The sequence below is a fragment of the Helianthus annuus genome, chromosome 10 (genome assembly GCF_002127325.2).
Source record: "Helianthus annuus cultivar XRQ/B chromosome 10, HanXRQr2.0-SUNRISE, whole genome shotgun sequence".
In the NCBI taxonomy this organism is placed as follows: Eukaryota; Viridiplantae; Streptophyta; class Magnoliopsida; order Asterales; family Asteraceae; genus Helianthus; species Helianthus annuus.
The window spans coordinates 87,443,350-87,468,224 of NC_035442.2; the positions used below are offsets into that span (position 1 = coordinate 87,443,350).

Consider the following 24,875-nt stretch of genomic DNA (forward strand, 5'->3'; position numbering starts at 1 on the left):
GGTGGGCAACAGAAGCTTCTATCACTTTTGTCTTTTCTGCCAGGGCTGACCATCCTGGACACGCCCCCGTGCTCGCTGAGCACGGCCCCGTGTTGAGCTGGACACGCCCCGTGTCCGCTGGACACAGCCCCGTGTTCAGTTGGGCACAGCCCCATGCTCAGCTGGGCACAGCCCCATGCTCAGCTTTCTTCTTGTTTTTGCTTTGGGAGATGCTGTCGAGGAGTCGGGCATGTCACGTTTCTTCCTTTTCTTTGTATTTATGTTGGACTTGGCTGCATTTTTGCTTCTTTTGTTCATTTAAGCTCTTTTAACCCTGAAAATACAAAAGGAAGACAAAAGCACACTTTTTCCAACATTAGTACTTAAAAAGGGTTAGTTTTATGCCTCATTTGATGTAATTTATATGTTGCATTTTACTCACATCAGTCACTTGTCTCACTCGCACCGTTTAACGCACTGTTCATCGCTTATGCTATCGTTCTGTAATCAGGCTAACTTTCCAGTGCTCCCTTCAATCCAATCCAAGGCTGTGTTATTCATATAACACAATCTGTGAGTATACTCGAACCCTTTTTGCTTTACGCACGTTTGGGTGTTACATACGTTACTTATTTCAAATCACAAATGACACACAACGCAAACACTTTTATACGCTGACCGTTATTGCATGTTATACGTGTTACTATATGAATGCTTGTATGTTATGTTTACACAGTGATTGTTGTCTGACACCTTAGCAGTGATAGTACTATAGTTTGGACTCAGCACCTGTCGTGGACAAGGGTTGTTAAGGGCTTTACTTCACGTGTCACAGTGGTGATATGTATTGCGCATTCTACAACTCGCAGTCATGTATGTGCATATTTCATTGTCAATAACCTGCTAGCTTCACTTTTCAACATGTTGCATGCTGGTTATGCGTAAACCGATTTCGCTATCTATTATACTATTAAACTTGTATGCTCACCTTTACTCTATGTGTATTGACATCTATTTTAACGTATGTGACAGGTGTTTAAGATGCTAGGATTGCTGGACGTTTTGGAGTCGAGCTTAGGAGAGTCTAGAAACAAACAATTTATATTTTGAGTTGTCGGAACTATGATTTGTCTTTGAGATAACTATGTCTGTAATAACTGCTTTATTTGATAAGTTATGGTACGGGACATAATGTTAATTATCTGGTAATTTAGTTGTTATGGATTTCTCCTGGACAATCTGCTTCGCTCAATGCCTCACCCCGATGTTTCCGCCATCGGTTGGGGTGTGACACCGTCTTCCAATATCCTAAGACTGTGGATCCATTTGGGGAAATCCATTTGCAGAGTTGGATACGCTAAGGTGTAAATCAAGTTAGACTAAGGATTAGCCACATAACAAGGTAATGAGGGTAGCCTTGTGATGTATGGGGATCGTGATATGGTTATTAGTGTTTCCCTATTACAGTTGTGGATCGAACGAACAGGAGGTTGGTGATGCTCAGACGAAGTATTAAGCAAAAAACAAAGAATCCGGCAAATAACCGAAGAATTTCGGTAATTATTCTGGTCATCGGCGACAGCTACAGCAGCAATCGATGACAACAATGACATGAGATGAAATTTCATTGCGTCACCGTCACGTGGATATATCGTTTGTCCAAAATGGAGTTCGGATGATAAGGTTTCGAGTTGCGTGACGACAAACACGCAAAACTGTGACTTCCCGCTACTGGTTCGTTTTTCGGCGACTGTAGCGGTGGTTTCTGGCAATGGCGACAGGTGGAGGTGATGTGGTTCGTCGACACGAACGCGTGGATAGGTAGAGCGCATGAAACGAATGTCGTATGGTCAAGTTATAGGTGAAACGAGATTTTACTCGCATTTTGTGTCAGGAGTTCAGAGTAAAATTAACGCGCCAAGAACAACAGATACGCAAAGGTATGACTCCATAGAAACTTATATTCTTTGTTAGGGGTTATTTTGGAATGTGAGAAAAATATCGATGATGACTTTTGTTAACATTTTTCGGTAACGTTAAATCGTGGGTATCGTACGTGAATGGACACGTTGGTTGTATGGTTTGGGATAGTTTTAAGCCGAGCTTGCAACCTTCTGATTTCGAGTAAATGGGTTGGGTATTGTGATTGAGTCGGTGGTTTAGGAAAGACCGGTTCCTTGCCACTAGCATGTTGTAGTTTCAAATTGGAGTTTAGGGGAATTCATTCTCACGTAAGATATATCATGTTTACATATTTAGTTCGCACATAAGTCATGATGCTGTAAAAAAAAATAATGCACGTGTAGATGCCAAGTAATACAATTATCATGTATGTATCTGAGTATGACGAACCTTGAAATCTGGAGTGTGGCGTCGTTGTGGTTTTTCAACAAAGAACGGTTATAGTCTGGTTTTCAAAAAGTTTTTAAACCTAGTTCACTATACCAATGGCTCTGATACCAATCTATCACACCCTCATTTTTCCACAAGCGAAGTTTTACCGCGAGGTGTGTGACTGACAAGGATCTAGCCACTAATCATGTCGAACCAAATAATTAAAGTCATGAAAACATCACTATCAACACGATTAGCGATAAGGTTTTAACTTGTTGAAAAGGAGCAGCTATTAAGCAACGGAAAATAAAGTTAAAACCCAACAGAAACTAAACCACAAGTTAAATTTAAAAAAAAAACATAAAGTTTTTAGCAAACCACCCACTCTAGCCGATTGCAACGCCCATCCTTAGTTGTACCTACTGACCTACAAAGCATGCAACTACGTGTCAACAATAAAGTTGGCGAATTCACAAAATTTGAGTTTAGTAAAAGTAAAGTTCACAACGTTTTGATATAAGTATGACCTGGGTAGCTAACCCTCATCATATGACTAAAGTGTGTACCGAATGCTAACGTTTCGTTTGTGCCCTCAATAATGTCTATCAACATTAAAGCAAGAGTGAAGGTTAGAAGTTCACGCCCGGCCTCAAGCATGGTGTGAGGTTTGTCAAACCTAATAACGCTATCAACTAATACCCCGCTTATGCCTACCCGGAAATTTAATCGGTAAAATACAGGGACTTTCATCATAGAGTTTTTCGTTTAGTCTATGTGTACTATCCACCTCCAGTGGATAGCATATTTCAGTGGTCAACACAAGGGACGCGCGCGTAGTCCAAACCAGGGTGACCGTAAAAAGTGTTGTCCCAAACTAGGGACACATGCTTTTAGAAAAAGTTGTGAACTCACCTTAGTTTTCTCGGTTTTGAACTCGAAAGGTAATCAGGAATTTCAACTTTGTCTTGATATGTTTACCGTTTCAATTAGTTTAATTTATGAATTCCTACACGTAGTCTAATACATAATCACCGAATCACGTTATCATGCAATTACACATTTAGGTAAGGTAGAGTTGGTGATCGTCTAATTCCATATGACACATTCATGGACACCCGTTAACGTTTCTAATAACATATAACACTTTGTTGCAACATATAAGCATATTTAAAACGTTCATACATACTTTCAGCTCATTGCAGTTTCATGTCAGTTTTTAGACAGTTTTCCAGAATTTATTTAAAATACTAACGAACTCATAAAATCATGCTATATGAAAACAACATGTTATTTGGTCCCGAATACTAATGTATTTTTCTCATGACCTGAATCGTTACACAAAAATTACTAAAAATCATTCTTTACACCCAAGTCTGGTTTACAACTTTCTGATGACAGTTTACGCCAAAAATTATTTAAAAATACTCATTTATTCTTTTTACGAAATTCCACTTGGAGATTTTTGGAATAAATGGACGTACTTACAGTAAAAAGTTTAGATCATAACTCAATCCCTAGATTGAGTTATGACACTCATAATGAGCTGCAAACTCTGACGAAAAACACAGCATAGACCTTTGACACGAATTAAATCATTTATAATACCAAACAATGTTGAAAAAATGCGATTCCAGTTGGGTTTGAAATGTTTTTCTTGGAAGTTCATCATAGACTCAAGAAACATCAGGTTTTGATAAAATTTGACTTATTTACAGCAGATTAAAGTCGGCTGTAACTGTTAGACAGCCTACCATTTTCGTTATCCGATCCCGCAAACGATTAACTAGCAAACCCGAGACAAATGAACATAATTCATAGCAGGTTTGTATCACAAGTAAGACCATGTAACAACCAATTTATCACTAAATATCGGGGTTAACCCATCAACAAAACCCAAGAGACATACCCGAACCCGTGATCAACCATAACTCATCGCAATGCGATTTCTACTAACTCTATACCACATGTAGTCATTAAAACAACCATTATCATTATCATAACAGAAAACGCAGCCATGATAACATACTATATTCATGCTTGAACATTTATATACTTCATAATACACAAGTTTTGAACCCGCAATAAAAACCCCAGTGGTTTAACCAAACGTACAACGACCCGAATGTTATGAATACATGATCTCTAACATATAGCACTTTAATAACATCAAATCATCATGCTCATCATGCACACCAACCAATCACAGCCAAAAATACTTAACATCTCATAAAACGAATTAACTATAACATAGAATTACCGAGTTATATGATTGCGAGGAGTCGCTAGGGACTTGAAAATCAATGTTATTATTGTTCTTGGCTGTCGTTAGCGTCAACAGGAGATGAGAAAGAGGGATCACGGGTTTGTAGTCTGTAGGTTAGGGTTTGTGGAGTGACAAGTTAAGTTATAATTATTATGGAGTTTACGTATTAAAGGAAAAAGGGGTGTGGCGGTTTGGGATTTGAGTGCTTGGGCCGTAGGGATGGTGGGGTTGGGCTGCTTATAATCCTATTACATGAAATTAACTACATATGAAATTAAATGGGGGTGTGGGCCGAAAACTAATAAATGATGTGAGTTGAATTAGTTAATTCAAAGTTATAATATTTAATTATTTTATTCATTTTTTTAGTCCCTATGCACAACAATTAGATTACATTGTTAATAGTTTATTTACAATATAGTTTATTAGCTTTACTAATATTGTTATATATTTATTAGTTTAGGATGCAGATTATTTATCATATATAAGTTGATAAACGTTTAAACATGAAATATGCAACTTGATTGTAATGTCATAGCGTTGTAGTGTAATTGTTAATTATATAGGAGTTTTTTCTAAAACAAAGGCTTCGGGTTAGGGTTAAAACGGTTCGGGCTTCAACGCAATATAAATTTGGTTTCGAATATTCGTTTGTACATTATAATTTAGATAAGTATATAATTTAATTCGTCGAATAAGATCAATATATAATTACTTTGCAAAAGCGAAACGAACGGTTTTTACCTCGAAGTTACGTGTTGTCACATTATAATACCTAAAAATATGCAACACAATCTATATGTATCTAGTCAAGTTGGTAAAGAATTTTTTTGAAACTGACTAATATTATCTATAACAATATAGTTGAACTTATAGTTCCTAAAAATTTGTAACACAATTTAGTATTTATCTAGTAAATATAGTAAATTTCTGAAGTATTTTATTTATACTACTTGTTACAAAAAATGTTTATAAAAGAATTTTTTTTTTATAAAAACAAAATGTTTTGTTTATAAATAAAGTAAACGAACTGTTTTACACATGTAAAGTTTTGATTTTTTTTATAAAAAATAATAATCAAATGACAAAAAAATTAAAGATAAGTTGTTATAGTTGTAAAGTAAGTTTATTTTTTGGTTAAATGATAAAGTTGATAATTTTATTCTTTAAAGTTCATAACTTTTTTTTTAAATATCCACATGGTACTCATCTTATAAACTTCTTTTTGCTTTTATAAAATAAAATAGTAGTTGACTCGTAAGTACGTTTTACACCTTTAACTTTAATTGTTAAATTTAGTTTTTATATATATAAAAACATTATATTCTTATAAAATTTTAAAAAAAAAGTTTTATATAAAAAATTAGGATGTTAAGAGTTTATATCTTTTTTAACTTTATATCATAGTAAGTTCAGTTTTTTAGTTTAGCTTTAAAGTTTATTACTTTATTATTTTTTAATCAAGAAATACAAATTATTGGATTAATATCCAAGAATAACTACAATATTTTATAATTTCAGCTTGACTATATCTAACTGCAATATCTATTTATTGCAACTTTGGGATATTAACTTATATAAGTTCAGTTGGCATATAAATTTAGGATACTAACTTTATTTTGAACTTTATTAATATGGTCAATAACTCCATTATATTAACACCAAAAATAAAGTTCAAATATATAACTGGTTCCGTGGGTTAACATGGTGTGGTTCACGCAATCTATCCCTCGGCACTCGTTCTTCATGTGGCTTCTTGTTAACAAGAAACTTAAAACGCAGGATGTCATGAGTAGATGGTGCTCCACGGGTAACGCTAATTTTAATCTATTGTGTTGCTCGCTTTGTGTCTTAGGTCCGGACTCTCATGAGCACTTGTTCTTTGAGTGCGGATATGCTTCTCAGGTCTGGAATGGTGTTAAATCTAAAGCGGGTATGGGACATATTCAAGATACATGGGATGCTATCTTCGGCTATTTGGTTCAGGTGGCGACCTCGACGAAGGCGTAACATGTCATTGCAAAATTAATTGTGGGGGCTGCGGCTTATTTTGTGTGGCAAGAAAGAAATCTATGACTCTTTTCGAATAAAAAGAGAACCTCAGAGCAGCTTATAGAGGTGGTTTTGTCTACTATTCGTCTAAAACTTCATACCATGCGATTTAAAAGGACGAGTCAGATTGAAGGGATTTTGCGAGATTGGAGCTTGCCGCGTGGTCTTTTGGTAGCTGATGATGATTGCGGCTAATGTTTGTTATTTTCTAGTTGTATTTGTATGTCCAGTGACATTGGTTTTCTTGTTTGCTTGGTTTTTTCTTTGCTTGTAAACTCCCGTGTGGCATGTCATACGTGAGAACTGTGGGTCATCCTGTCCCACACTTGGTTTTATTGGTTGTTTGAAATAAATTCACCGGGGTAACCCTTTACCCAAAAAAATAAATTTCAAATATAAAATAAACTTTATTCATACGTCTATATCAAACATAATAACTGAAAATGAAAAAAAAACATAAAAACACTTGATAGATCTCATATTAGATTGCATAAAATCTGTTCCGCTTCTGAATTGACACTCGAGGTATTTTTACTCAGGTTTTATAGTTTGTGCTTGAATCGGCAGTATCTTCTATTTCCTCTTCTTTGTCATTGTCCTCAGAATCGTCTAAATTAATAACCCTACTCCACTTCCATTCAGAGAGTCTCTTGGATTTCTTCCTTTGAGTCTCAAACTTCCGATCTTTAAAAAGGACAAAAATTGAATACAAAAGTTAGAAAAGATTAAATAAACCTTAAAAATACATCTTCACTAAATTCACGTTGAAGATTAGACTTGTATGGACTAAATATTGCACCATAAGAAATAATATCAACAATTTTATCACCATCATCCTGTAATAAAACACATATATAATAACATAACGAACATGTTAATTTGAAAGATATACGCAAAAATAATACTTAAAAACCATAAAATCAATATCTTAGAAGCTTGTTCGACAACTGGGTTGTTTAAATTGGCATGTTTATCATGCAACTGAATCTGAAAAATCAAATAAGTTAACATTCACATAAAAGTAAATAAAAGAAAACAATTATTTACTGCTGCGATATAAAAGAACTGACCTTAGAATTTTTAATCTCGCATTCTTGGTTTTTCGCAACAATTAAATTCAGAACTAGATCCATTTTTTAACTTTGTTTAGCAATAGATATTGGGGTGTCCTGCTATGTATTTATAGTAGTAACTTTGTTTATAAGTTTTAAAAGTATTATTATAGTGTTAACAATGACACTTTAATAAAGAAAAAACGTTGTCTTCAACTTTCTATAGCTCATCACCTATATGTTGTCTTGTTTTTTTATCGAGAATTATTTATATTAAATTGTCTGCTTGAACTTGGCTTCGTTTCAAATTGAGCACTTTGGCTTTGTTTGTTTTTGTTGGCACTCAAACTTGATATAAAAATAAATTGGGTTAGAAACTTAATATTCCCAAATTATTATTATTATTATTATATATAACAAAAAGCGTAGATCTTATCTACAGTAAATCAGAAAATTACAGTCATACCCTTACTCCAAAACTGTAAGTACAGTTTTACCATTCATCTATACATCTTGCATACTCAACGTGCATCAAGCAGTGAACAAGGAGGTGACCGGCACCAGAACGCAGAACCACCTCCTATACTTCCGATCTCAATGATGGTGGTCGAGGTGGGTTTTGCTATCGAAGCCACGACTATCGGTGGAGCACGTGACCAGAATGGTTGTCGATGAGGTTTTGTAGAAAAAATCACGATTGTTTTTCCTGATGATGTGGTCGACGGGGGTCAGAGTGTGAGAAACCGGCAACGTATGTTGTGGTACTATGGCAGTGTGGTGTTGTGGTGGTGGCCGATGGCGGTTAGGTTGTTCCATTATGATTGCGGTGGCAGTACCGGTTTTGTGGTGGTCATATTCTCCCGATGCTTTTTGCACAGAAAACTAGTGATGATGGCACATAGTTTAGATTAGAGAAAAATGCCCGGATAGTCCCTGTGGTTTCGCCTTTTTTCACCTATAGTCCCCAACTTTCTAAAATTACCTGAATAGTCCCCAAGTTTTCAATTTTTATTTCCGGATAGTCCCTGGGTCTAACTTCAGTTTATTTTCTCTGTTAAGAGGGTGTGAAATGACAAAAATACCCTTTTCTTAAAAAGGCCAAACCACAGGGACTATCCGGGCATCATCTTCATTTTTATTTATAAAACCCTACAACCACACTTTATCTTCAACCTCCACCCACCATCACCCTCCTCCACCCTCCACCATCACAGTGTCGGAAATCGTTCCGGCGAGTCCAGGTGAGTCGGAGAGTCCGGTACCGAGATACAGAGACACAACTCGAAAGTTGTTATTAACATCGGCGCAAGTAACTCCGGCGAATGAAGAACACGCGTTTTCCGGCGAGGAGAAGTCCCAGGTGGAGAAGAAACCGTCGGTTTTGACGTCGGTGAGTGAGTACATGAGTTGGTGGAGTGCATTGAGATCGGTGGTGGTGAGTTGTTGTTGGGTTTTGGGGGAGATGGTGAGGATGAGGGTTAGAAGAGTGTAAATGGTTGCCGGAAAATGTGACAGTGTAACATTTTTGACGTTTTTAGGTACGGTGAAGATGGAGGGGAACAGAGGGTGTGTATGTATGTATATGATGGTAAGAAGAGCGTTTGTCTGTTTGGTCAAAATTTGGATGAGGATTTACCGGATGAGTATAAACAGTTAAGGTATAGCAAATGGACTTTACTTCAATTGTTTAGTTTTATATTAATTCTTGCTGCTTTGACCTGCACACTTACAATTCCGTTTTGTAGGTGAGATGCCATGGCCAACATTCAATCACCACCCTCTCATTAATTGCACTCACTATAAAAAAATCCCCCAATCACATAACCATTAGCAAAATCCCAAATGAAATCCCTCTAATTTCTACTATTTTCTTCAATCTTTCTGCACACCCAGATCAAAATCTCAACTGGGTTCCAGTTTTAAATCCTAACTCAATGAAAAAATATGATCTTGATTCGGTTGAGAAGAGGGTTTGTGCAGAAGATGAGTCTGAAAGCAGTAGCAGAAAAATGCCTGGATAGTCCCTGTGGTTTGGACTTTTAAAGGAAAGGGTAAATTGGTCATTTCACACCCACTTAACAGAGAAAACAAACTGAAGTTAGACCCAGGGACTATCCGGGAACAAAAAATGAAAAGTTGGGGACTATTCAGATAGTTTTAGAAAGTTGGGGACTATAGGTGAAAAAATGCGAAACCACAAAGACTATCCGGGCATTTTTCTCTTTACATTAATACTTATGTTCTTCACAATATTAAATATTAGTTTCTAGATATAGAGTCACTTCGTTTTAAGCCATATATGCTTATGTAATCAGATTATATATCTACAAGTCAATTAATTTTTTATAATTTGATGACCTAACCAATTTTTTATAATTTGGTGACCTAATCAATGTATATTACGTAAATATATATAATGTTTAATTATATGATATTTAATTATGCTTGTAATAAATACTTAAAAATTATATATACTAAAAAAAGCTTAATAAGATGCTTTACAATGGAATCCAGCACAAATTAATCAATTTGAGCATGAATTAGGTGTCGAATAAATTTCAGAAACAAATTCAAGTCTTTTTTAATAAAACATTAAGTTGATTAACATTAAACTATAAAAATATTGAAATGGTAAATTTATTATTTAACAAAACATAAATTTTATTTTCAGTTTGTTTTTATTGTTATTCAACTAAAATCTATACTTATTCATGTATCAAACGGAGCTATACAGATATTATAACATACCAAATCAATACCGACTGAAAATTGGTCGAATCAATACCGACTGAATCTACCGCAAAGCCCGAAAGAATCCACTAGTTTAAAACAAATATGGTCTAAGAATTAAGAACATGAAACTCACCATTTTAGGGAACTTCGCACGTGTCTCTTTTATAAGAGATTCACCACTAAACTTTTTTTTTATAATTAAAATGTTAAATTTGTTTCTATTTTATTACACAAATAAACTTAAATTATTCTTACTTATATAGGTCTAAATCTAGGTAATCTCCTCTAAGAGACATATGGTATAGCTAGTCTTACATTAAAAAATAAACTATATATTAAATAACGGATGTTGGATCCACTTTTAATATTGGAATTATCACCCAGTCTTTTCATAAACTTTCGTTGGAGGAAAAAGAAAGTTACCTTTTCTCAATTTTTTTTTTACCTCTATTACTAGCCTAAGACCCCGCAAACTTCGCGGGTGGCTAAACACCAACTAAACACATGAAATAATTTAAACGTAGAAGCGTTAAAGTGTGATTTGTTAAGCCTAATATTTTGAGACAGTTGAGCACGTCCCAATACTACATCTACATAATGTTCGTTACAAGTTAAGTTTTTGTCAACTAAACCTTCATGATGTTTTCATGATGTCTTCTTTAACTCCACTATCGCATTCATCCTCTAATATTATCAATTCCAATCAAGACGACTTAGAATTTAAAGCTCTATTGCTAGATTATTAAAAATATACATGAAATTAATTTGAAAAAAATAGATTCTTACTTAAGTGTAAGAACAACTCAAACGGGTTCTTAGAGATATCAACTGGTTGGCTACCCTCCAACACTTGATTTGCTATAAATCCCTTATACTGTTATAGAAAAAAAATAAGGTTAATAAATTAAAATACCCAAGATACCAATAACCAAAAAAACTACTATCCTACGTCATCTTGAATTGCAAAACAATATAGATTACATGTAGGTGTTCTCCTCAAATGCATAGCATGAATTAGATGATAGAGAGCTACACAATTCATTATAATTTGAAAAATTTATGAAGAAATAGGTTATCTCCCGTGAATACTCACGGGTTGTGAATCTTTTTATTTAAAAACAACAGATGTACATATCTATATAGCCAATTTTTAAAATATCCATATGTATATATTATAAAAAATATATATCCTTAACTTAAGAAGTATAGGAAATCATGTCAAACGAACTCCGATTAAGCTCATTCCAGCAGCATTGAAATCGGCTCGTCGAACACTAACCAAAAACTCTAAACCCTAAACACTAAAGCTAACCCCTAAATTTAAACCCTAAGGCTAAACCCTATTAATATTTTATTTTTTTTATGTAATGGTTATTAATGTATTGTCTCTTCTAGTGCACTTGGACAATAACGCAACATGATTGTTATTTAACTTATTAGATGTTATTGCCATTAAAGCTTCTAATGGGCATGCAAATATGCAATGGTTTTTTCTTCCATTTGTTTGCATAATATATATCTTTTTCTTTTACCCTAAGTTCCCGCGAGTTTCGCGGGTGGCTTAACACAAACATATAATATATACTGGCAATGAGATGAACTTTGTAATGAAAGAACTTTTCAATATAAACGTATAAAAATATGATTTTTCTTACTTAGGTAAATATGTTTTGATTCATTTTTTATAGGTTTGAGATGTTATTGTACAAATGTATAGCAATTTTTAGAACCCGGATAGATTTCATTTTTTTTTAATTATTTTTTTATAACTTTGGTTATTTGAGCATGAAGAAGGTCCATAAGATGGCTTCTTTTATTAGTGTATTGAACAAATTCTACCATTTTAACAATCAAAATTGTGCTTGAATAAACTATGATGATTTGAAAAGTTCATGAGTCAAAAATATACATGATAATAATGCCCTCATTCTTCCCTTAATTTTTATTGTAAGTGTTACCTTCTAATAAATATTATAAGAAAAGTAGCTTAAATAGCCTACTCTTCCTTTTGAGTATAAGACTAATGACATCATAAATTACAAAACTAACCCCAAAGGACATTTCTTTTATGCTTCTAGCATTAAAAAAACACAATCAAGAAGCTGAAAAACTCTCCTACTGGCTCATGTGGCTTTTATTTCCACCGTATAAATGCAAGACAACCTAAAAACAAAGGAAAAATAGAGGTTCAAAAAAATAACCTGAAAACATATGATATGATATACCGACTTAATCATTGAAGTGTGTAGAGGGTCTATATTGTCTAGACAATCTAATTTGAGGTGCTTTTACTTGCTAGTTTTGATATATAAAAGTAATCACAAAATAAGAAGCATGTTGTTGTAGTACAATACCTCTAACAAAAAAAATTACTTGTCTCTCTTTTGATCACCATGAGGAATGAATGACTTCTCTCAGCTTTGCTGGTTTTGATATACAACAACAATCACAAAATATGAAGTATTTTTATCACATATAACAATAAACATAGAATTAAAATTTCAATTCACATAAATCTTACATAATTCTTTGGAATTTAATCTAATACTCTAATGGAGAGAGGTCCACAGTGAAGGAAGAATAAACACATTGTTAAGATATGTTTCTTTGAACCAAAAGAATGAACTGAAAGAACAACTCCCCCATATAAATAAAAAAAATGGAACCAAAAGAACAACTCCCCCATATAAATAAAAAAAAGATAGAACCAAAAGAACAACTTCCCCCCACCCCATATAAATAAAAGAACTAAAAATAATTCGGTTGTACCCGTTGACATACCTACTAAAAGGGCAAAAACCGCAATCGAATTATGATTAATATGACCATAATCTAAAGAAAAAAATTCATAGTTTTAAATAATAGAGGGTTCGACCTGTTCCAAAGAATGACCCGTGTTGACTTGAATCAAGTTTAAACAGTTATCCAACACACTTGACCAGCCCATTTCAACACCTTAATTGTAATCGAATTATGATTAGGGTGACCAAAGTCTATAAAAACCTTGAATAATTGTAAATATTAGAGGTTTCAATCCGTACTAAAAAATGACCCGTTTTGACCTTTGACTTGGATCCATTTTAAACTGTTAACCAACACACTCAACCTGCCCATTTTAACACCTTAATTGTAATCAAATTATGATTTAAATGACCAAAATTCAAATAAAAACTTGGATAATTGTATGTATAGCAAGCAACACCTTGGCAACTGTATGTATAGCAAGCAACATATCAACCATTACCATTCCTAAAATCAGCTCCAGCAACCCTTCTAACAGCACCGACAACAGCACCCGCTCCTGATCCGTGGATAAATGTGCATTTCCACCAGATATTCTCACCGCATCACTGTTTATGAGCAGGATTTTGTAATCGGTAACCTTGAGTCGGAGTTACCTATCGTCGACAGAAGTTCTTGAAGCTTATCTCTATGGCTTCAAGCTTGTCTTGATTGGTTTCTCCACCGGAGGACATTGGTTTCTGTATACATCAAGATCTCGTTTAGTCTTAGATCTAATTTGATATTCTTAATTTAATAGAATTATACACTGTCTCAATTTAACCATTAAGTTGATATGCAATCTGTACACATCAAGTTAGAGCATTCACATTTGATATCGTATATTGAGGCTTATCTTTAAAATTAAAAAAATAAAATAAAAGAATTGCACAGTCAATTTAGTTAAGTTTAACTCGTGAGAACCATAGTATCGTATTATACAAAGCTTACTTGAGGGTCCCATGAAGATGTCCAAAACGACTTTAGGCCTTTCTACTTCATCAGGTTGAAACAAAACATCCAATAGAATGAAAAGAAAAGCGGTGGTTCCGCTAATATGTTACATGTCAACCCATTTGACCTGTTTTTCCTTTTAGTTGTTTTTTTTTATTTGACCTGTTGAGATAAAACACAACCTGGATCAAGTCATTCATAAGTTAACTAATAGATATTGCAACTTCTAGTTCTATGATGTTTACATGTTGTAAGACTTACCACACTGCCAAAATGACGGTCCATAGTTTCAACTAACACAGATGTATATATTCTAGTATTGCAACCTCGTTCTTCGAAGAATAAAAAACACACTTATTAGGAAGATAAGAAACTGAAAATGAACACTTTTATATGGCAAAAAATGGATAGAACCATTTGTTTCACCTAAGCTAATATCCATATTTATTAAAAAAAATTAACCATGTCAAATGAGTTATATACGTAACTTAGTTTTATAAAAAATGGGTCAAAGCCAAGACGACAAATAGAACCATTCAGCGTAAAAACAAAAACAACATTAAATCAACCACAAATTATATTATATTATATTATATTATATTATATTATATTATATTATATTATATTATATTATATTATATTATATTATATTATATTATATTATATTATATTATATTATATTATATTATAAAAATGAGATGAAGTAATAGGTGCATACCTTCAACAACCCTTCAACAATATATTTTATGAGAAGTTAATAGATAATTTATCCCCCAAAGTAGTGTTAGCACCTTAAGTTGTATTAATATATAGTGGGAAACCCGCGCGTTGCCGCGGAGTCGACAATATGGAGCGTGAACATACCACCAACTTTCCATCAACACTTACCATCTACAATACCTTTAACATAGATTAACATATTGGTCTATTTCTAAAAAGAGTTGCAAAAAAAAGAAGATTACCATATTGGCGAGGATGATATTGAACCCATTCTTGTTATTCTCGCTCCCATGATGGTCGTTGTGACTGTCCGTGGCGGCTTGTCTCCCACCATGGTTGTTCCCTCACCAAACCACACTGAGTAAGAGACAATGGACAAAGCGAGCAAAAACTTTAATAAAGAAGGAACTTAAACAGAGATGGTTAGATAACGGGTCAAAACGGGTTCAAGTTAAGAAGGGTCCTTTTAAACACAGGTCAAACGTCTTTGGTGGGCTAAGCCCGCACTTTTTTTAGCTTATTTTTAAAAAAATGATCAAGGGGCACAAGCATCAAATGGTTACATATACATACCTTTAAACCAACTATTGCAAGTTTAGTTATTTAATTAAAGGATGGGTGTACCTGCTAAATAAAGCAAAACTAAGGAGCTGAACAGCAAATATAAGTAAATGGCATCCATAAATAAAGCAAAACTAAGGAGCTGAACAATCTTTTCACAACAAAGTTCCTTGCTGAAATGTCATTTTCACTCTTATTACAACAACTGTGAACCTTCAATTTGGCTGTAATATGAAAACGTTGATATGAAGGAGCTGGACAATCTTTAGTCAGTTCAATGCACATTGAGTAGAACACTTTATCCAATGAATTGCTGGAAGTTCAGACATCTAAATCATCAAAGAAGCCTAAATATTTATTTTTTTCAAATTAGTCGACTTATGTACCATCTCACTATAATCAAATCCTAAATAAAACACAACTCATTCATTCTAGCTATAACTATAGTTCATATACGTTACTAACAACTCAAGAGCAATATGATCATTTGAGCAACCAATATCACAGAAAAAATCGCACCATGAAATCAACTAAAAACGCTATTATTGAAAAAAACCAACAATCCTTATGTAAAAATTTGGATTTTTTTTTCTGTAGAAACAAACAAAATCAAAGCAATAAAAAGAGACTTACCTCCAATCGTTCTTCTCCTGCAATTTCTCTTCATAGAGTTGCAATCCATGACTGAAAAAACAAACTGAAATCAAAGCCCTTAGTTAAAATTTATGAAAGAAGAACAACTATCAAAGCCCTTGGTGGCTCTTTAGTCTGGCTTCTTCCAACCTCCGCTACACTCTCTCTTCTCTCGATTTCTCTTCTCTCGATTTGTTTGCATAAAATGCAAATACGCTAGTCCAAACAGACCGAGTCAAGTTGGACCAACCTTGAACAATTGTACTTTTTTGAATTTCATATGTATAGTAATTATTTTTTAGAATAAAAGCGTTTGAGCATTTAAAACATTGTGGGTCACTTTAAAAAAATTATCCTTTAAAACGTTGGAGATTAAAAACACAAGTCTGACCCCTTTCAAGTAAACAGGTCGAAATTGCCACCTCTAGACTATATGATGAAGTACAAAGGATGTACCTGTAGATGTCCTAGATAATATTGGGCACGAGGCTCCGCGATCGAAGCTTCAAAGTCAATGTAAAATAGGTAGTCAAAGTATCCGTGGAAGTCAAAAATGAGTTAGAAAAAAGAACTTTCAAATTCTTAAATTTCCACCTGGCTATAGTTGCACTCACTAGGCGCTACCCTTGTTGCTGCCATCAACAATCCTGAGCGGACGTTTCCTTTGCGGCCGGCTATCGATCTTGGAAAAGATTTAGAGGGGTATTTTAGACATTTGATCGATAGTCAAGTTTATTTATTTATTTTTCTATAATGATGGTTTTAAATGGAGGGGTTAATAAAGAACTCACCTTTGATAAGTTGATCTCCCTTAGAGCGAACACGGCAATGGTTTAAACAACACCCGACCCTTCTTCTAATGTAAAGACAATATCGTCTAGAAAATAAAAAGAAATAACTTTTGGCATTAATAACATGTTTGAATAGATTAAAAAAAGTTAATTATTTTCTTTTTACCTTATGGGTTTTGTGCCTTATTTTGACCCATTATGCAATCTATCCGACCCACCCATTTTGCCATCTCTAGTAATATGTTACTTGTAGCACACGGTAATAACTTAAATAAAAATGGGAAGATATATGATCAAAAACTGATGGGAATGTGATCTTATAATATAACCCTTTCATATGTGAAAGATGATATTTAGGTGAAACCTGGATCGTTTGAGCTAGAATATCAAGTCTATATATTTCTACAGCTCTAGAACTTGCAACTACTCCGGTCTCTCGTATGCCTTCAGAAGCTACAACCTATACAAAATATAAAAATAAATATACAAAAAAAAGAAAGAAATAAAATATTTAGCGTATGTTATTTTGAGGTTACCTTTTTACTGGATACGTTTGTGTGTTTGTAAATTAAAAGTTTCCTGAGCTGCAAGAGCAATGTCTTCAGCATTAACTCTAACAACACCTAATTTGTTCAATCCAATCTCACATTGATCAAGTGCTAGCAATTATTGCTAGCAAAACAAGATCAACTTCCGGCAATTCCCAGTATGTTAGTTCTTCTTCATATGTAGGCACAGTGTTTGCGGTCAGTGGTCGGTAGGCAATAGCAACACACCGCAAACTTCCACGAGCCATATCTTCAATCGCCTTTTTAAAATACCCTACTGTTCCTTCATCTAGGGGTACAAGCTGTTCATTACTGTCCATGTATCTTGTACATGCAGCTAACATGATTTCGACAGCTCCTTTCCAGTGAACATGAACTTCAGAATCAGTCTGTGAAAAAAATATCGAAAAAAGCAATGTTTTAAGTGAATCATGTAACAAATTATAATTAATAAATGTGGTCAAGAAATATATAAATGGCTGTGAAATTAAATTACCCGTCTTACGGCAACACCACCTCGCTTTTTCTCTGAGCTGAATGGGAATGCTTGAATAATTGCAGACTTTGATCTGGCCACTTCAAAATTCATTCCAAGCTGCAATTATGACATAATGATCAGTGTCACATTACATTAACGATAAAAAGATGTAAAAATACTAACATTGAGCCCCCATTGAGGCTTCGACTGCAGCACAGTTTAGTCGAAACCCAGGCAGAAAACACGAAAGATAAGAAACTATCCCACCCCATAACGACGAAATTACCCCGATCTTTAAGATTTTATGACACGCAGACTCAGATCGATAACCGGAGAAGTCACCGAAGCTTCACCGGAATTCTGTAACACGGAAAATAGCTTCAACAAACACAACTTAGATCCATCTAACTGAAAGGGGAACATGCGACTGAATCGAGGCTTACCAGATTTCTTGCCGGAGTTAACCGAAGTCTCGTCATAACCTTAGGTCACGCCTTCTCACCAGATTCCTTTTGTTTTGTTCTGTAAGTAGGGTAGAGTAGTCGACTGAGCTGAGAAATGTGCAGCCATGCGTCTATAAACCGTCTCGAGCTATAGCCATCAAGATCCGTGGCTATAAACCGTAAAATCTCAGTAAGTCAAAAAATAAATCAATATAAAGTATCATGTATACATCTAATATAAAGTAACAATTGTCGACTTTTAGACATTTGAGTTGTATTTCATTATTAAGAAAATGTGTTTCACCTGAGGCAAAAGTTAACCCATCAATGTCAAGCATAGAGCAGTTACGGCACCTATAGTTATAATTTACTTGTGGAATAATAAATAGAAAAATGATATTCTTTATGGATTATGGGAAACAAACAAAATGTTTGTGGAACTATAAATAAGACATGAAAAAAATAATTAAATGAACTTATTTACTTACGCACCCCATTGAATACCAAGGCTAGCAAATGCAGAAGAAATAGGGGTGTCGGGATCCATTGCATAATAAGGTACTAAACCAACAATAACCGCGGAGACTAACATGTATAACATGTAGCAAATAGATAATGCAGCCCCACTTCATAGAGGTAAATCCCTTTGAGGATTTTTCACCTGTAACGTTCATGAATTTGTGTTTCGTAAGGTTCTTTTTATATTTCTTTGCTTAAAATTATTTCGGATATATGATAAAAGGTAGAATATTTAGTTAAACTACCTCTTCTGCTGTACTGGCAACTGAATCAAACTCTATATATGAAAAGAAGACTGTCGAAGCACCCGCAAGCATCCCGTCTACTCCATACGGGAAGTATCTATTAAACAACAAATAAAAATTAACAAATAAATAAGAAAATAAGAAAATTGATTTGTTGATTAACATGTAATACAAAAGTAATGCCAATTACCCCGTAGAAAGTTTATAGCCAGGCTATCCGCTCTTGAATCCTAGATATCCACAGGCTAAAGTCACAAAAATCATGGCGAAAATGTTTGCGATTGTCACAACCGATTGCACAAAAGTGCTCTGCCACACAAAACAAATAACTTAAGATGTTTGTTTTTTATACAGGAATTTACAAAGTTTTTTTGCTACTCCACTAAATCAAAATATATATAATATGTTTTCCAATTTGCTCATGAATATCTACATCATGAACAACCTAATCATCACACTACAAATCTCCGTAAAATCTCAGTAAGTCAAAAAATAAATCAATATAAAGTAGCATGTATACATCTAATATAAAGTAACGATTGTCGACTTTTAGACATTTGAGTTGTATTTCATGATTAAGAAAATGTGTATCTCTCCGATGTTCAAGCTTCATTAAGAATGACTGTTCAAAACCCATGAATGCTTTAAAAGAGATCCCGTAGAATCATGATCTTACCCAATATCATGAAGAAAAAAATATCATATGGATGCATATCACAATTTGATTACATCCGAAGTTCATGAAAGAAACGGAAATTTAACTACCGTCATTAGTCTAAGTTTAAGAAATCAAATTGTGGGTTAAGCAAAACAACAAACACTTGGTGTGCATGAAAGCAAACCAGAAATTAAACTATCCTAACCTATCTTCAGAACAATTTATAGATGTAGTCTACACCAATAAGTATATAGCTACACCTAAAGTCCATGATTGAAACAAAAGAACAAATTGTCATTTGGTGGATAAGTGATGATGGATCAAATGAGAACAAACCATCTACACCAATTTGAACGTAGATCCAATATGTGAACTTCAACTTTTTTAACACATATTTATAGACATATCTCATAAAAATACAACTTACTCCATGAGAATCATCCAACCAACCGATTCATAGACATATCTTCAGATCCATGAATCAGAAAACCACCGTGCTCCGCCATTGGTTATAGTTGTCAGTTGATTCGACGGTGTTAGATCACGAGCAACATCCAGGTCAAACGTGGATGAAATCGCCAAATATGATAATGACAATGGTAGGGTTTGTCATACGACAGTCAAGATGAGGCAAATGTTTGATAAATCGATAATGAATGTGTACCGGTGAAATCGATAATGTTGAAGACGGCAAAGAGTTAGGGGTATAGATTCTAACATCCTTCAATCATACAGGAGAATCAAAATGGAAGAGTAACAACGAAAGAGATGAAGAATAAAAGGAAAAAAAAGTTACCTATTACCAAAAGGAAAGAAGATTGTAGGAGAAGGAAGCCATCTACGCGTGTTTTTGTTTAGGGTTTTAGTTTGAGCGGGATTTTGTGAAATTAGAGGCTGTAGAGAGGACATGTGGCAATTAAAGGTGTAAGAGGATGCCAAGTGGCCTAAATTTATTTTGTTTTATTAGAAGTAGTAGATGTCACTTGAATATTAGTTTATAATTTCTTTAGCATCGACATCCATAAACTATTATCTACTTGTTATTGTTCTTGCATGCTCTTAAACTGTTCAGATGGATCATCAAACTCAGGGGCGGATCCAGCCCACATTTGTGGGTTCTCATGAACCCAGTGCGTTTGGAAAAAATGAAAAAATTAGTGAGAACCTTATAGAATTTAGAAAAAATTAGTGAGAATTAAAAAGAATTCACCAAAAGGAACCCATTAGAATAAAATCCTGAATCCGCCACTGATCAAACTTTCTAGAAGGCATCGTCATACCACTGCTATTGATTGTAGATTTGTATCAACCAGCTGCTAGAAATCATTTTCTATCAAACATAAATAATTTTGGGTTTTGAGTAAGCTTGTGTCATTATAACACACTACACAATTTAGTTATCATATAATGTTTCCTTTTTGTTTTCACTACTAGAAATCTTCTCTCATACATCGTCCTTTTTCCCAACGACAGATCGTCGATATACGCTGTCTTTACCAACTACAAGTCGTCGAAGTATGTCAAACAAATTTTTTTTCTATTTTTAGAAGTATATATATTATTTTTATCAAGCTGAAAAGTTTAAAAAAAAGACCCAGCCGTATCAAATACTTTTACTGATGACATGTCATTAGTAAAGCATATTTTAATTTTATTTTTAAGTTTCGTTTATGCTAATTGAAAAGTTGATGTTAAAACTCAGTTTTTGATATTTGCAAACAAATATTGATTATCTCAATATAATTTACAAATAGAAAGTTAGTATCAACGAATTGTTTTCCAATTGATTCAAAAGTTAAACAAGAGTTGACTCTACAGACTCCCCCTAAGCTGATCACTAAACAGTTTTGTTCGTACACAAGAAAAGGTTATGTGTGTGATAATAGATCACTAACAGGTGTGATCTATTTATACTAAGTACAAAAGCACCATTGTGTGATTGGTTGACATCACCCTAAAAGTGACATCTAACATTTTTAACTGAAAAAAATTCAAACATCTTGTGCAAATCCTATCATTTGTTCTAACTAGTCTAAACAACTAATACAAGATAAATACTCGTACGAAGGTAACCCAAAATGCTTAAAAAGGCATTTTTTAATCGTGGAGTCAAGACGAGTGTCTAGAAAAAAATTGGTGATTGAAATTTTTTTTGAGATTTTAACGACAAATTCGGGTTGTTCTAGGACATCGTCGAGAGCTTAAGAGAATAGACTTGATGCTACGATCACCAGAGGGTTGAAGATAATGGGATAGTTACTGATACCTATGCAAAATGATTATCATTTGGAGTAGTGACTATTAATGGGCCTAAAAGAAAAATCCGCATTGATGAAAACCGCATTTTTATGAACCAAAATGACACATTTTCCGCATAGTGGAGTTTTTCAGTGAAAACAGTGGACTGAATTTGCCAAGTTTGAGGGGGAAATTCAGTGATAAGTTTTAGAAATGTAAGAATTTGCAAAAATGAGGGGGAATAAAAAATTTCATAGAATATATTGAAATTCGGGCATTTTTGAAATTCGTGACAATGCAACAGTATTCGGGTGGTTCTGACTTCAGATTGTCCGGTGATGCATTTGATCTGGATTCGTTAGTTCGTGATCACAGGAAGTTCAGATTCTTCAGATCGAGATCAGATTGATGTCTTAGGGTTTGAGTCCCGGGTCTTCGTCAAGCCGGTTAGCAGGATTAGTGTCAAAAGATGCAACAGTATTGTCGATACTTAAAAGATATCTCGAAACTGATAATTCTATGATAGTCTAAAGTGTTAGAATGTTTAATCTTCGAGCAGAGGAATTGTTTTCCGGACTAACCACCAGGGATCAATAATGTTTGTTGAATAAGTTGTTGTCCGGTCTAACAGAGAAGACTATATATCTGTTATCGTGATTGAAATGGAAGAATGTGATTCTGATCATGGAAGAATGTTTCTCAGATATGAATGTGTTACTAGATGATTTGTTATCTAATAAAGATTTGCTGATTGAGGAGATTACCGTGTTGCTGATCAATAATTCAGGAGTGTGCGTAAAGGTGATTAGGGAAAACGGGATTTCAGATTTTCGCGGGTATTCTGTGACAACCCTCACCAAACCAGGTATCCGTATGACTTAATTAATATTTACTTACTGTTTAATTACTGTGCTCGCTTACAATTGCGGATAAACTGCTACATGAATTCTGATACGTACACTTACTTGCATCATACTTTATTTGCTGTCACTCTATTATTTACATACAGTACTTTAGTGACAATCTTGATGCACAAAAGCACAGTAGCACAATGAACGGATAACCCATTAAACATGCTAATATAATCAGCATCAGGCAGACACTGCCTCTGAGGCCTGTATAAGCCAGAGATAGTTTACTACACTAGTAGAGAGTGTAGGGAAATGGGGATTGTAGAACTGTGTCACTAGGTGATAGTTATAGTGACCGGATGTGACAAAAATATGATTTAAACACAAATCCTGCACTTTAATATAAAAATTCAGCATTTTAGCTAACTAGTTAAGTGCAAAAACATGGGAAAATAATACTAGGCACTTTCAAAAGTGTCGGAAATTCTTTGCGTCACTAAAAAAATAATATTAACGACACTTCAAAGCTTTGTTAAGCACTTTAACGGATCAGTGTCCAACCGAACAACCGGACTTTACCCGGAACATAAAAATATTGGTATTGACACTATTTTTCTTTTTCTAAACCAGTTAGAGTCCCCGAGTACCCTAACACCCGTTATAATTCACCACACACTAATATCTAGTCTTAACCTCCTAACTTTAACATAACTAATGCCTAACTAATTAGTTACAAACTAACCGAATACCCCTCCCCCCATAACCGAACTTGGTTAGCAAAGGAGACAAACACTTACAACATGATTATTTTAATCCCCCATGTTTAAAATCTAGATGACACAAAACCCTTTGGTTAAACATGATTGAATGGTCTATAATAGGACTCATGGATTCATTAACACTTCACATAACCAACAACAAAAATTCAACTCCCTCTCCCCTCTCTTGGACCTCGCGGCCGAGAACCAAAGCCAAGCACACCCACATTTTTGATTTCATTCAAGCCATGCCAAGTATATTCTAGTGTGAAGGATCTCATACGAGGAAGCCCGGTGCACTCGGATTGCCAAGGACCTCCCTACGTTGCTTTTAACCACTCGTTTTTCGACTAGTTTCTTCCCTAGCCTCGAGCTAGTAGTAAGTGACTCTAAACACCTTCTTGATCTATTCTAAAGTGGTTAATATGAACTTTGTCGGTTGAAAGTCATGAACATACAAAATCACCTACTAAAAGTCTACTAAAATGATGTACTTGTTGGATAAAAGCAATGAAATTGTATAAAACTTGTGAGACTTGTTTTATTATGATTATTTAGTGTTGTTTTATGCTAGTAGTAGTTCGGATCGTCATCTAACCCGGCTAAGTCATGTTCATGTAACATGACCTAGAGTATGTTAATATGTGAAAGTGGTTAGATGAAGAACACTACTACATGTTAACATGAACTTGTGTAAAAACAATATTTCTTATGCATAGGAGTTCTAAACTAGTAGATCTAAGGATCTACAAGTGGTATTTTTGAAGAACCAAGTGTCAAGTGAAATCATATTTTCAAAACCGGATCTTTCCTAAACAAGGGTGATTTTTGTGAACACACAAGTGTGTAGACACTTGTGTGACAAAAAGTTTTAATAAAGAATTATTTTTGTAAATTTTGACAAGAAGTTGAAAAAGTGTATCTTCTTTAAAAGCAAGATTCGCCAGAAACAGAGTTTATTGATAAAAAGATCTACTAAAAATATGGGGAAAATTACTACATATCTTACATAAACCACAAGTTCATGTGTTTTGCGATTTATATCTATGTTGACTAATTTGATGATGGAACATTGTTTGTTAATGTGGGAACATTGTTGATTTTAATTTTAAAAGAAAATGATACGCTTGAAAGCGTGGCCACCTCCAGTTACAGAGGAAACTCTGGCGAAATTTTTCCAAAAATCTAACACTTGTAAATATTTTTATCACAAGTGTTATGAATATATTTTTTAACTTGTTTTCCTAACTTTCGCCACGATTTTTATTACAAAACTTCCAAAAG

The 24,875-nt window shown here is 34.2% G+C and overlaps 1 long non-coding RNA gene across 50 annotated transcripts; it reads right to left on the reverse strand.

Annotated features, from left to right (window-relative positions):
* Positions 1–12,319: 12,319 nt before the first annotated feature.
* Positions 12,320–20,651, reverse strand: LOC110884694. Of its 50 annotated transcripts, none has more exons than XR_004870625.1 (20): positions 20,172–20,534; positions 19,277–19,395; positions 19,087–19,183; positions 18,815–18,983; positions 18,323–18,492; positions 18,063–18,239; positions 17,898–17,996; positions 17,390–17,790; positions 17,020–17,313; positions 16,854–16,939; positions 16,519–16,744; positions 16,063–16,113; positions 15,442–15,776; positions 15,111–15,225; positions 15,037–15,039; positions 14,410–14,480; positions 14,146–14,310; positions 13,658–13,895; positions 12,768–12,836; positions 12,320–12,576 (listed from the first exon to the last, which is right to left on the reverse strand). It is a non-coding gene; the product is annotated as an uncharacterized LOC110884694 (long non-coding RNA). The 50 variants fall into 50 exon arrangements; XR_004870624.1 differs by having other exon boundaries at positions 14,867–15,039; XR_004870590.1 differs by lacking the exon at positions 15,442–15,776 and adding an exon at positions 20,541–20,638 and having other exon boundaries at positions 14,867–15,225; positions 20,172–20,465.
* Positions 20,652–24,875: the final 4,224 nt, after the last annotated feature.